Genomic DNA, 11893 nt, shown 5'->3' on the forward strand with positions numbered 1-11893 from the left:
ATCAAATACTCTGTTCTGTAAGCATCATGAGTTTCCATGTTCTGTGTCTGAGATGCTTCAAGCACACTTTCCATACAAGGGTCTAGTAGGGCATGATGCTGTTGTACAGACAGAGCCAGGCACATACCACCAGGCAATCAGAATCCAGTATGTTCTATGAGTTGGGGACAAGACGATTTAAGATCCAGCCTACAGCAGCGTTTCAGAGGGTGAATCCAATGTTGCGTTCATACATGGAAAGTGTCTCTAGAATGTTGTAGCCAATCCATGTATTTGAATACGTTTGATTTCCACAAGAGAAACCCCTTTCCACCATTCATCTGCTAATTAAATTGCCTAATGTTATCATCAAGCCCTAATGTTATCTGGGTTGCATGGCTTTGGACTGAGTATCACAATTAACCCTTTGTATCCTCTGACTATTGGGGGTTGAGTTCGTTCTGCTGAGTTCTTGTCCCCGATGCAACAAAGGAAGACACATAGTAGCGAACCAGAATGAAAGTTTTATTTGAATACACTCCAAGAGAGTAGCTGGCCATTGTCAAGGGGGACCAAGGCAGGCTGCTTACTGTGAGGCTTCTCTGTGTAAGGATTTTGGCAGGACAGAGAAGTCCTTGATTGACTATCTCTGGCCTTGGAGGCCTGGTCTAATAGGTAAAAAAAAAGAAAACAGGGACTGCTCTCTGACTGTTACTGCGCTAGTCTTCTGATGTTTTTTTTCCCTCTTATCTGGGGAGAGTCTGTGTTTAAAGACTTCTCATCTGGGTATGTTGTTTCTTTCGTCTGGATGTTTGGACATTCCAAGTAACTCCCAGTCCTTTAAACTTCAGCTAATTATGTCTGTGAGTCTTTTCTGGCCCTCTGGTTTTATCTGGTTAACTCTTTGAGTCTCTTTCAGTGGGCTTTACCGACTTTATTCTTCCTCCATCCGCGTATGTCTCTACCTTTCCGCCTAACATAAATATCCTGAAGTATTACAACACATATTACAGGTCACGGAAGGTGGAGGTTCTGGGGATTGAGGGGGTGGCTGTCCGGGGGTACATTTTTCAGCTTTGTGTTTGTGAATGTGATTGTGTGTCTATCAGAGTTTACAAAATAACTGCAGAAATATATATATCGGAAGAGACATGAGGACAGTTACATAACAACTGTGCCTCTTGGGCAGAGAGGCGACTTCGGCTGTCATAATGCTGGTATGAGAGTATGTGTGTATTTTGCTCTTCCATTCTTTGGGCATCGTGAGATCTCTGGGCCTCTGGGAGCAACAACTGGCCTAACAAGGGTCCTTCTGACCCCACCTATTAGTCCCAGATCCTTGTGAGCCAGAGCCATGAGGATCAGCTCCTTGCACCAGACCCTGACACGGGCTCCTCAGCATCCAGACTGGAGGGCACCCAGGGACCCGTCTGTGGCCTGGCCTTGTCACCTGGCCTTGCAGGAACCACAGGGCAGCCGGGGCCGCCAGGCCACGGGCCACCACCTATAGCCGCTGCTCTCTGACCTTTGCTGGGGTAGGGCTCCTGCCCCTCACCTGGACACTTACCCTCACTTCCTGCCCAGTACCCGCGGTGGGCCTTGAAGGGCCCAGCCGGGGTAGCTTCCAGGGAGTAAGGTGGGCCCGAGGGACTGCCTTTTCCTAACGGGCCTAGTGGAGCGGCAAGTCCTCGGCCCAGCACCACCCCGGAGCCCAGCTTCTGATTCTCCCCGTCCCAGCCCCGCCTCCGGTTCCCGTGGCTCCGGCACCGCCCAGCCCCGGCATGACCTCTGACCTCACCCCCGTATACCCGCGTAAAGGGCGGACCGCGCCAGGACCCCAGCCCGCGGAAGAAGCCGAGGCTCCTCGCTCTCCGCCCCGGAGCTCCGCCCTTGCGCCGTACAGGCCTGGCTCGAGCGTGAGGCCTGCCATCTGGGCGGGGCTCTCTCCTGGGATTAGCGGCCGGGCTCGTGGCACCGACACTTACGTCGCAAGTGAGGCGACGGAGGCCGGAGGAGGCCGTCAAGGGCCGAGGGACGCCAGATGCGTCTCCCGTCGATTAGATCTTCCGTATAGCTCTCTGCGGCTGCGCGTCGACGATGGCGGGGCCAACTCCTCGGGCACAGAAAGCACTACTGTGGCTGGCTCCATAGCTCAGGGGTTAGAGCACTGGTCTTGTAAACCAGGGGTCGCGAGTTCAAATCTCGCTGGGGCCTACCGTAGTTTTCCCACTCTTTTCACTGTTTTATGATAGGTAGAAAAGCGGAAGATACGCAAGCCAAAACGAATTTCCTCCTCCCTGCTAAGCCAGAACCCGCGGATTTCCCTGTTCGTGTCCCTCACGGGCCCCGCCGCCCAACGGCCCCTCCCTGCCGTTGTCTTGTTCCTCGAATTGCCTGTCCCGCTGCGTGGTCGGCCTTCAAGCACAGGCGTCCCCAGCCCCGCCGCCTTCTTCGCGGTGCGGCGCTCGCTTCCTTCTGCGCGCGCTCGGCGAGTTCGTGGCCGTCCTTCCGCTCCCCCCGTCGCCGCACTCGGTCGGGACTCGCCCTCCTCTGTCTTCAGTCGTGTGGAGACCACCTGCGAACGCCCTCCGTTCCCACGCACCCGGGGACCCGCTGCTGTGGTCGGGAGCGGTGTGAAACCCGGCACGCTCGCCGTTGCGCTGGGGCCGCCGTCCGGAGCCTGCTGTGCGGTGGCCTTACGTTGGGGCGGGCGCCTGGGGCTGCCGGTCCCCGCGAATCCGGGGCGCGCCAGCTGGGGGCGAGTCCGTTCTGGTCGTGTTGGTGCGAAGTCTTGCCTCTCTGGGTAGAAGCGGGCCTCCCGCCGCCACGCACCCCACCCGTCCCATACGCCCCTTCTCCGGCGTCTGCCCAGTTTCCTCCCTTGGTGCAGGGGGCGGGGGCTCTGTTTTGAAACCTTGAGCGGCGTTTGTGCGCCGCCGGGAGTCGGCCGCGTCCTCACGCGCAGCGGCACCTGGCGCAGGGCCCTCCGAAGGTTCCGTAGGCTGCGGAGAGGGCTCCTGCGCTCTGGGGCGGCGCGCCGGGGCCGCGGCGGGAGGACGCCGAGACCCCCGGCAGGTCTGGCTCTGCGCCTGGGGCAGCGCCCCCACTGTTCATTTTCTGCACTTGACTTACGTTAACAGCATAAAGTCAGATCAGCATATACTAGTTGTGTATTTTGTTTAAAAGAAACACTGATGAAAAAAGGACTGGAAGCGAATGTGAGTTACAGTGTTTTGGCCTGGTGTCACGGGTGTGGACGTTTGTTGGAGCCTTTATGTAATTCCATACAGAAGAGAGGCAAATACACCAAGGAGGCGGTGGTGACCGGGAGGCCGAGGACGCGCGGTCGCAGAGCAGAGCGGGGCCCACCCGGCGCCGACCACGAGGGAGAAGGCGAAGCCCGGCGCGTCAGGGGTGCCTCAGCATCGCGGTCTCTTCGAGGAGGCCAAGCGCAGGGACCGCGAGCCGAGCAGGCAGCGCGGGGGACCAAGCGGGAACCTAACAAAGGCAATGGGAAAACGAGCACCTTTTCCGTCGGAGTAGGCTAACCACCATTTTCTCCCACGCTGTTTTGTAACAGCCCCTATGTAGGGAGTATCTCTGTTGGTGGCACAAAAGTAAACCTTTGGGCCAGCTGTGAGTGGCCTTTCGTGCTTTTACATTGAAGAATCAGAATCACTGCTTTTTTACTACTGAATAACCCAGTGTGACTAAAGCCCTCTGGGAGAGAGCAGGTCCGAGACGGGGCGCCGGGTTCGCCGGATGCTGGTGGCCGCTCCGGGCCGCCCCAGGAGAACGAGGCGAGCCGGCACCCAGCCGGAGCGCAGGGCGGGCGTGTGCTGGTGCGAGCCTATCGCCCTTGAGCGAGCCGAGTTCCTGCGCGCCTCACTTTTGCTTTACACTTCCCTACATTTTCTTAACCTTTTGCAAGTAAGTATGTGTTGCTTTTAATAGTGAAACGATGAAGAGAAGTCCTTGCCCCCTTACCAGGCGCCCCACCCGAAGGGACCACCCAGGTTTCGTGTCGCCTGTCGCGGCTCAGGACCCATGTATCCCGCGTCCCCGCCAAGCCCGGCGCCTCGTTCACTCGGGGTCTCTTGGCCTCTGCGCCCCTCAGCGGCGCCTCCAGACTTGAGACGTGTTTGGGCTCCCTCGGGAGGGGGCTCCCAGTCTCTAAAAGCGGAGGCCAGCCTTTGCTGGCCGCCGGAGGAGCCCTAGACTGCGGGGCGCTCAGTTGGATTCCTGGAGATCTCAGAAGGGCGTAAGGATCCAGACCGCTGATGCTGCGCGGCCTACCCATGGCGGAAAAAGAACAAGTTGAAGACCGGTGACTGAAATTCAGATTAGAAAGAAAAATTCACTTTGTCTGTGGCAGGATGACCGAGGTAAAGGAGTGAGCCAGAGCTGCTTAAGAAGAGTGGCTCGTTGGTCTAGGGGTATGATTCTCGCTTTGGGTGCGAGAGGTCCCGGGTTCAAATCCCGGACGAGCCCGTAATTTTTCTTCCACGTGTTAATTCAATTTCTTGGCACATGAATGTTGGTTTTGGGTGGGCGGTGGCGATTACCAAGCTTTCTGGGAAGCCTGGGGAGTGGAAAGGAGGTCAGCTAGGAGAGTGAGCGAGCCGCCTGAAGCGAATGGTCGCCGGTAGGGATTTGGCGCAGAGCCGCGTACGGGTGCTTTCCACTGGTTCGGGTCGGAGTTAGTTCTCTGAAAGCCATAAAAATATGTTAGCTGCACCCAGAGAAACCTTCCTACCAATGAATAATCCTAAAGCAAGGAACTTTCTTGCGAGTTTCCGTAGTGTAGTGGTTATCACGTTCGCCTAACACGCGAAAGGTCCTCGGTTCGAAACCGAGCGGAAACAAGCTGTTGGTCGCCATTCATGAGCTTTTTGAAAATTTAATACAGTTAGGTAAAATTGGAACTGTGAGGCAAACTTCGCCGTAGCTCAGGCCACCGTGGTTACAGAAATGCGTGGCTTTCCATGGTGGAAAAAAAGGTATCTGCTGCGCTGGTTTCTCGCGCGGCCGCGGGGGCCTGTAAATTAGGGACCTGACCCCGCCTACTTGCCGCCAAGAACATTAGTGCACAGCGACACCGCGCTGGGCCGGACTGCTCCGCGGCTGTAGCGCGCGAAACCGAGTCCAGACGCTGAGCGCTCGGCCGGCGGAGAGCGTCTAGTTCCGCAGAGTCCTTCCTGCGTGACCCGAAGGGGAAAAGAGAAAGAGTCCGCCGACAGCTTGGTAGTGGTGGGATATCCAACTCACGTTCCCGGAGAGACGGGAGCCTTAATCTACTTAGATCGCTCGGCACATAATTTCGCTCGTCCAGTTTGTCGGGAGTGGGGGGGTCTTTTTCCAATGTGGATAACGCTCCAGGGGCCTCACACCGAGGCGGTGCTGGCATCCGGGCGTCGCCGGCTCTCTGAGGGACGTCCTGCCCTGCGCCCGGGTTTGGGGAAGGACATTGTGTAAGTCACTTCTCTCTTCACCCCTGGGGAATATGTGTGGATGCAGGGCAAGCCGCTACACTCCCGCCTCTTTGTTTTTGTTGGCGTTGAACTTGGAGCATGTATTATTTTAAAAAAATATTTAAAAAAAATTTTTTTTCAGTGAGGCAGGTTATAAAGGAAAGGTAGGTAGACTTCAGGGACCCTGTAAGTTTCAAGACCTTTGCAAATTTCAATAAATAAACAAAGCTCCAACTCAGCCATTCAAAAGTACACTTACATAGACTTCAGCTCTTATTAGTTTCCCCTATGCAAATGAAGTATTGTACTTTCAGCCAATCAAGAGAGGGTTATGATATCATTAGCTCAGCTTTCTATTAGGCCGGGAGAGGGTAGGACTTCCTCCTCTCAGGAAGCACTATAAACCTCTGACTCTACAGCCCTGAAAGCATCCACCCTTGGATCCCCGCGTGAATAGCAGAAGGATTTTCTTTTCATTCAGAAGAGTTTGATGGTTGCTCCTTACTGTAGTCTGCTGGCTTCATTCACCTGTTGTCCCCCCAGACACAGTCCTGGGATAAACAGCATCTCAGCCCGTAACAAAAGGAGGGAGAAACTCTGCACCCCCCTCTAACAATATATATTTTTTAACCACATAACGCTTTTTTTGACATTAGTATGGACACATTCAAGAGTGGCTCTTCAGTGGCCATGTTTGCAGCGATCTCAGAGGCCTCCATCCATGCTTTGGAATCAGCACTTGACCACAGCCGCTGATATTAGCAAGGTTCTTACAGTCCAAACATCCCACCAACCTGAGAGCATTGAGTTCTCACAAGAGAATGCTGATTTGGAATCTGGGATCTTTAAACACTGTTTTTAAATAATTATAGATTCACAGAAAGTTTCAATGTACAGGGAGGTCCCATGCACCCTTTACCTGCTCACCCCAGGTGCTGGCATCCTGCATAAGTATAGTGTAGTAATAAAATAGTAAATTGACATTGGTACAAGCCCATCATTCAGACGTCTCCTGTTCTCCACATAGCAATTTTTATCACATGTGTAGCCACCTGTAACTCTCATCACAGGCAAGACACAACTGTTCCATCACCACAAGTCTCCTTTGGTCTACCTTTTTTGTAACCACATGTTGCCTCTAATCTTCCGTGTCCTCCACTCCTAACCTCTGTCAATGACTGATCTGTTCTGTGTCTCTGTTACTTAAAAAGTGCTATGGAAATGGAACAAGGCAGTATTTAGCCTGTATAGATTGGCTTTTTTTTACTCAGCCTAATTCCCTCTGGATCCAGTCCAGTTGTATCAATAGTTCACTTTTTATTGCTGAGTAGTATTCCATGATATAAATGTACCACAGTTTGTTTAGCCATTCATCTATTTCCTTTAATTCCTTGTTTGTGTTTTCATCATGAAAGTGTATTGAATTTTACCAAATGCTTTTTCTGCATCAATTGAGATGATCATTTTCCTGCCCCCATTCTGCTAATGTGGCAGATTATTTTTAATTTTGAGTTTTGATAGTTCTTTTATATACTTCAGCTACAAGTCCTTTGTTGAATATACCGTTTGAAAATATTTCTCCCCAACTAATTTTTGACAAATGTGCAGAAGCAATTTAATTTCTCTGAGAGAGGATAGCCTTTTCAACAAAGGTTGCTGGAGCACAGGCAAAAGGATGAACTTCAGCACAAACCTCCCTGTTTATACAAAAAATTACTTAAAAGAGATCACAGGCTTAAATGTAAAATGTGAAACTATAAAACTTTCAGAAAAAAAATAGAAATCTTTGGGACCTAGAGATGGGGGAAGAGTTCTTGGACTTGATACCAAAGAGGAAAAATTGATAAATTGGACCACAACACCATTTAAAACTTCTCTGTGAAAGACTCTGTTAAGAGGATAAAAAGAATTTAAAATAAAGGCAAAAAGCCTAGATAATCATGGATAGTTTTGCAAAAACAGCAGTCTTCAACCTGGCCTTCCAGATGCCTGAAAGAGCCTCCTGTCTACTTGCGTGTCAGAGCTTAAAAACCTACTGAAGAGGCTCTAACTTCCTCCCTCCCCAGTTTCTACCCTCAAGTTTATATAAGGGAAAAACAGAGGGTTGGTGTGCCAAATCTTAGACTTACTGAAAGTTATATCCTGCCCTGTGACAGCAATTCCACAGACAGGAGAGCAGAAATGAGAAGAGTAAAATTGGGTATGTGCAGAAATGTTCCGGGCAGCTTTACTTATAATCAGAGCTGGAAAAAGTCCAAATGTCCACCATCTTTACACTGGGCAAATAAAATCTTATATAGTCATATGTGGAATAAATGTAACAATGACAACATAACGGTCTGAATATTTGTGTCTCTCCCAAATTCACTTGTTGGTATCCTAACTCCCAGTGTGATGTCATAACTGAGACTAATACCTATATGCAAGAGGCCCAAGGAAGCTCCTGTGCCCCTTCTGCCATGTGAGGACATGGAGAGAAGTAGGCAGTCTGCAGCCTGAAAAGAGGCTCCCACCAGTCCAGGTGGACTATGCTGGCCCTCTGGTCTTGAACTTGCAGCCTCCAGAACTATGAGAGACAAATTTCTGTTGTTTGTAAGCTACCCAGTGCATAGTATTTTGTTACAGCAGCCAGAATAGACTGACGAACTTACTTCTGTGAACAGCACAGATGGATTTCACTGTTATGAATACTAAGCAGAAGGAGTCAGACACAAGAGTCTATATTTTGTTGATTCCATACATATGACATTCAAGCATGAGTGAAGTAATCTATGGGGATAGGAGCTGAAAGTCCTGTTTTCTGGAGGAACAAAGTGCAGGTACTGACTACAAGGGGACAGGAGGAAACTTTTTCGTGTGCTGGAATGTTCTGTTTTGATCTGGGTGACAGACTCACATGTGTGCACGTGTGTGTGCATTCACTTTGTTGTGTACTTAAGATCTTTGCACATGCAGAGATGCTCTAGGCCCCTTTTGGGGTTTTGCTGATCTGCATGATGTGCAGGAAAATTAACCAACAGTCCAGTAGCTGTGTCCTCACAAGTCATGGCATACTGATATCCTTCTGATATGGGCAGAGGCCCAGTAGAGTCTGTCTGCCACCAACAAGCGGTATTGACCCCTTTACTATTGTCCCATGTTGCTGCAGGACTCAGTGTAAGTCCCTCTTAGAGCGCACACAAGGCACTCCCTCTGGGCTCTGCTGACTTCTTCAAAGGTCAAAGACAAGCTCCACTGAAGGGCTATATCCCACATCGTCTTTTGCCCCACGTGCAACAGATGCTGATGTAACCATTGGGGTACATCAGAGGCAGGCTTTCCTTGTAGCCAGCGCACCTGGGCCAATGTATCTGCTTCATCATTCCCTGGGGATGCCAAAGGCGAATGGCCAGTCACATGATATACGGTAACTGCCTTAGTCTGACCAGAGACCCATGGGTAGAGGCCCATAGGTCTTGCCACAGCTCTTGCCCCCAAAGGGGCTGGTGACCAACCATCCAGTTGGCATGGTACCATATCGGTAGCCACAGGGTCAAGCCCCGATAGACGGCCCAGCTGGCAGTGCAGACAACAATGGGGAAAGGCTCCTGGGTGATCACGAGCCACACTGCCCGCAGCTCAGCCCCTTGGCTGCTCTTCTCCTCTCCATCCTCCATCCATATGGCCTCAGTCTTAGGATGGAAAGCCACAGCCCTGCACTTCAGGGGCTGCCCACGACTGAAGCCATCTGTATACCAAGCACCTTCAGGAATAGGGGCTGTTCCCTCCCAATAAGGGCTTTCTGTTACTAGTGGCTCCAAAGCAAGTTCTTCCTGCCTTTCACTGGTGTATGTCACTGGATCCAATAAGCACTGGAGTTCTCCACTTAAGAGACTTAATGTGCTACACTGCTGTAAATATGTGCCCCATTTGGCCAGTATAGGCGTCTGTGCCATGCCACTCCATGGCCTTTGGGTCCAGCCTCACATCCACCCCACGATGGGATAAGTGGTTATTACCTGGGTCAGAGCTGTTCTGGCAATGGGCTCCATAGCCAGCAAGGAGTGGTACATACCAGCCAGCTGCTTCTCTATAAGGTGTACCAGAACTCTGCTCCTTCCCATAGTTGTGACCAGAATTCAATAGGTGGGCGTGTTTGTTCAAGCCATTGACAGAGAGCACAGCCAATAACCATCTATGGTTACATGGACATCTAGCTTACAGGGCCTTGACGAGTCCATTACACTCAAGGCCCGCACGACTTTGCCCATTTTGCTGTAGTAAAGGCAGGTGCATGTGTCTCATTTCAGTCCCACCTGATGCCCTTTCATACCAAATAGTGTAAGAGCTTTGGAGTTTGTGCCAAGTGGGGGATAAACACTCTCCAGTAACCCAGAAGATCCAAAAACTTTTGTAATAATGCCACAGTTGTAAAGATAGGAAAGGCCTGAACTTTTTCTATGACTGTTTCTGGGACTTTAGTCTTACCTTGCCAGACAACCCACAAGAACTTTACAGACAAACCAGATCCCTGAACCTTGGTGCAGTTCACAGCCTATCCTTTCTCCTGTAGATGTTGCAGCAGTCTAGGAGCTGCCCCTTCTAAATCTGAAAGAGAATCCGACGTGAGCATGATATCATCAGTGTAGTGACACAGCCTCACTGTTTACAGTTTCTTCCATGTGGCCAAGTCCTGGGCTACAAGTCCATGACAAATGGTGGGACTGTGGAGGTATCCCTGTGGAAGGCCAGTGAATGTCCACTACTGGCCTTTCCATGTGAAGGCAAACTGCTCCTGACTTTCCTGTGCTATATCAATAGAGAAGAAAGCATTAGCAAGGTCTACTACATAAGGATACATTCCCAGTTCATGGCTGAGGGTGTCCAGAATGTCTGCTATAGAGGGGACAGCAGCATGCAAAGGGGGTGTGACTTTATTCAATTCTCTGTAATCCATAGTTATACGCCAGGAGTTGTCTGGCTTTTTTACTGGCCACACTGGGGAATTGAAAGGACTATAGGTGGGCTTTATAATACCTAACTTTTCTGGTTCCTGGAGGGTTTCTCCAATTTCTTTCTGCCCCCCAGACAATTTGTATTGCTTTGTATTTGTCACCCCACCAAGGTACAGGCAGAGCTACAGATGGGTGCTTACATGTCCCCTCAGAACTGCCTTTACCACATGTACCCTCAGTCTGAACTCACCTGCAGTGGTCTGTAACCATAGGCCCTGAAGGATTCTATCCCCAAAATATATTTGGGGATGGGAGAGAGATACACGGTATACTCCTTTGGGGGTAGATGCCCTATTCCCAATGGGATTGGGGCTTGTTTCACTCTGGTAGCCTTACCCTCGTATCCATCTGTAATAGCAGGGGCCCCAGGAAACCGCTCAGGGTTGCTATAAATCATTGAGCACTCAGCTCCTGGGTCCACCAGCACCAGGACACATTGCACATTCACTAGGGACCAATGAATTGATATTTCAACATGTGGCCTCTGGTCCCCACCCAGTCCCCCAAGGCCTTGACACCCCCCACCCCGCAGTCAAACCGCAATGCCCAGCCGTCTTCCTGTGAGGGTACAGGTGGGATCGTCTCACTCTCCAGGAGGAAGCCCCGCAGGCACACGGGCTGGACTTGTAGCTTGGTCTCCAGCTTCCACTTCTTGGTCCTTGCCTTGGCCAGTGGCTAAAACCGCTGCTCCAGCTTCAGTTGTTGCCACACCTCCAGTGAGATTTTATTTGACCTACCATCCAATTTCTGTTTATCTGCTTCTGCCTTTATCAAATCAACCCACAGTGGGTCCTCTGACCTCCACGCGGCCCTTTAAGCCCTTCCTCTCAGCAGCGGACAGCACTTGCTTCTGTGCCCACAGGGCTTCAGCCTCCTCGGATCTGCCACAGTACAGGTAACTCATTTTCGGGCTGCCCTAAGTGAAGGGCAAGAATGGCCATTAAGGACCCAAAGAGGGACAGGAGAGCCGTTTGAAGCACCGTTCCCCTCATCTTCATGGCGAACAACTTGTCATCCAGGCCATGATGTCCTGGGTTAGAAATGACATCTTCGATGCCCAACTCCCGGCGCGCCTGTCGGAGCTCGGCCTACGTCTGCCATCTAGTGGGGAAAGATGGGAAGACATCCCGATTAGGCCATCCAGTGCAAATTGCGGCCAAAAGCCCCTCGGGAAGGAACTGGTTGCCAGGGGTCTGGTATGCATTTTGTAGTCGCTGCCTCATGGCAAGATGAGTTGTCACGTAAGCCAGCTTCCCTGTTTCTAACCAGGACATAATAATCCCGTCCAACCCTACATCCCAAAGGCACAGAAGCCAGGCTGTCATGGACTCAGGGCTCCTGCCAAATCCAGGAGGCCAAATCCACCAGCTCAGCCTGGATTATCGGGCAGAGCATGTGGGCTCCACGAGCTGGGGAGGTGGCTGCACCTCTCCCTGAGGAACCCGTGGT

The 11893-nt window shown here is 51.3% G+C and overlaps 3 non-coding genes across 3 annotated transcripts; all 3 read left to right on the forward strand.

Moving 5' to 3' along the window:
• Positions 1–2120: 2120 nt before the first annotated feature.
• Positions 2121–2193, forward strand: TRNAT-UGU (transfer RNA threonine (anticodon UGU)). The gene has a single exon. It is a non-coding gene; the product is annotated as a tRNA-Thr (tRNA).
• A 2205-nt stretch (positions 2194–4398) lies between these two features.
• TRNAP-UGG (transfer RNA proline (anticodon UGG)) lies at positions 4399–4470 on the forward strand. Its single transcript has one exon. It is a non-coding gene; the product is annotated as a tRNA-Pro (tRNA).
• Positions 4471–4771: 301 nt separating this feature from the next.
• Positions 4772–4844, forward strand: TRNAV-AAC (transfer RNA valine (anticodon AAC)). The gene has a single exon. It is a non-coding gene; the product is annotated as a tRNA-Val (tRNA).
• The last annotated feature ends 7049 nt before the right edge of the window (positions 4845–11893 follow it).

This window comes from Manis pentadactyla, chromosome 13, assembly GCF_030020395.1.
Source record: "Manis pentadactyla isolate mManPen7 chromosome 13, mManPen7.hap1, whole genome shotgun sequence".
Taxonomy (NCBI): Eukaryota; Metazoa; Chordata; class Mammalia; order Pholidota; family Manidae; genus Manis; species Manis pentadactyla.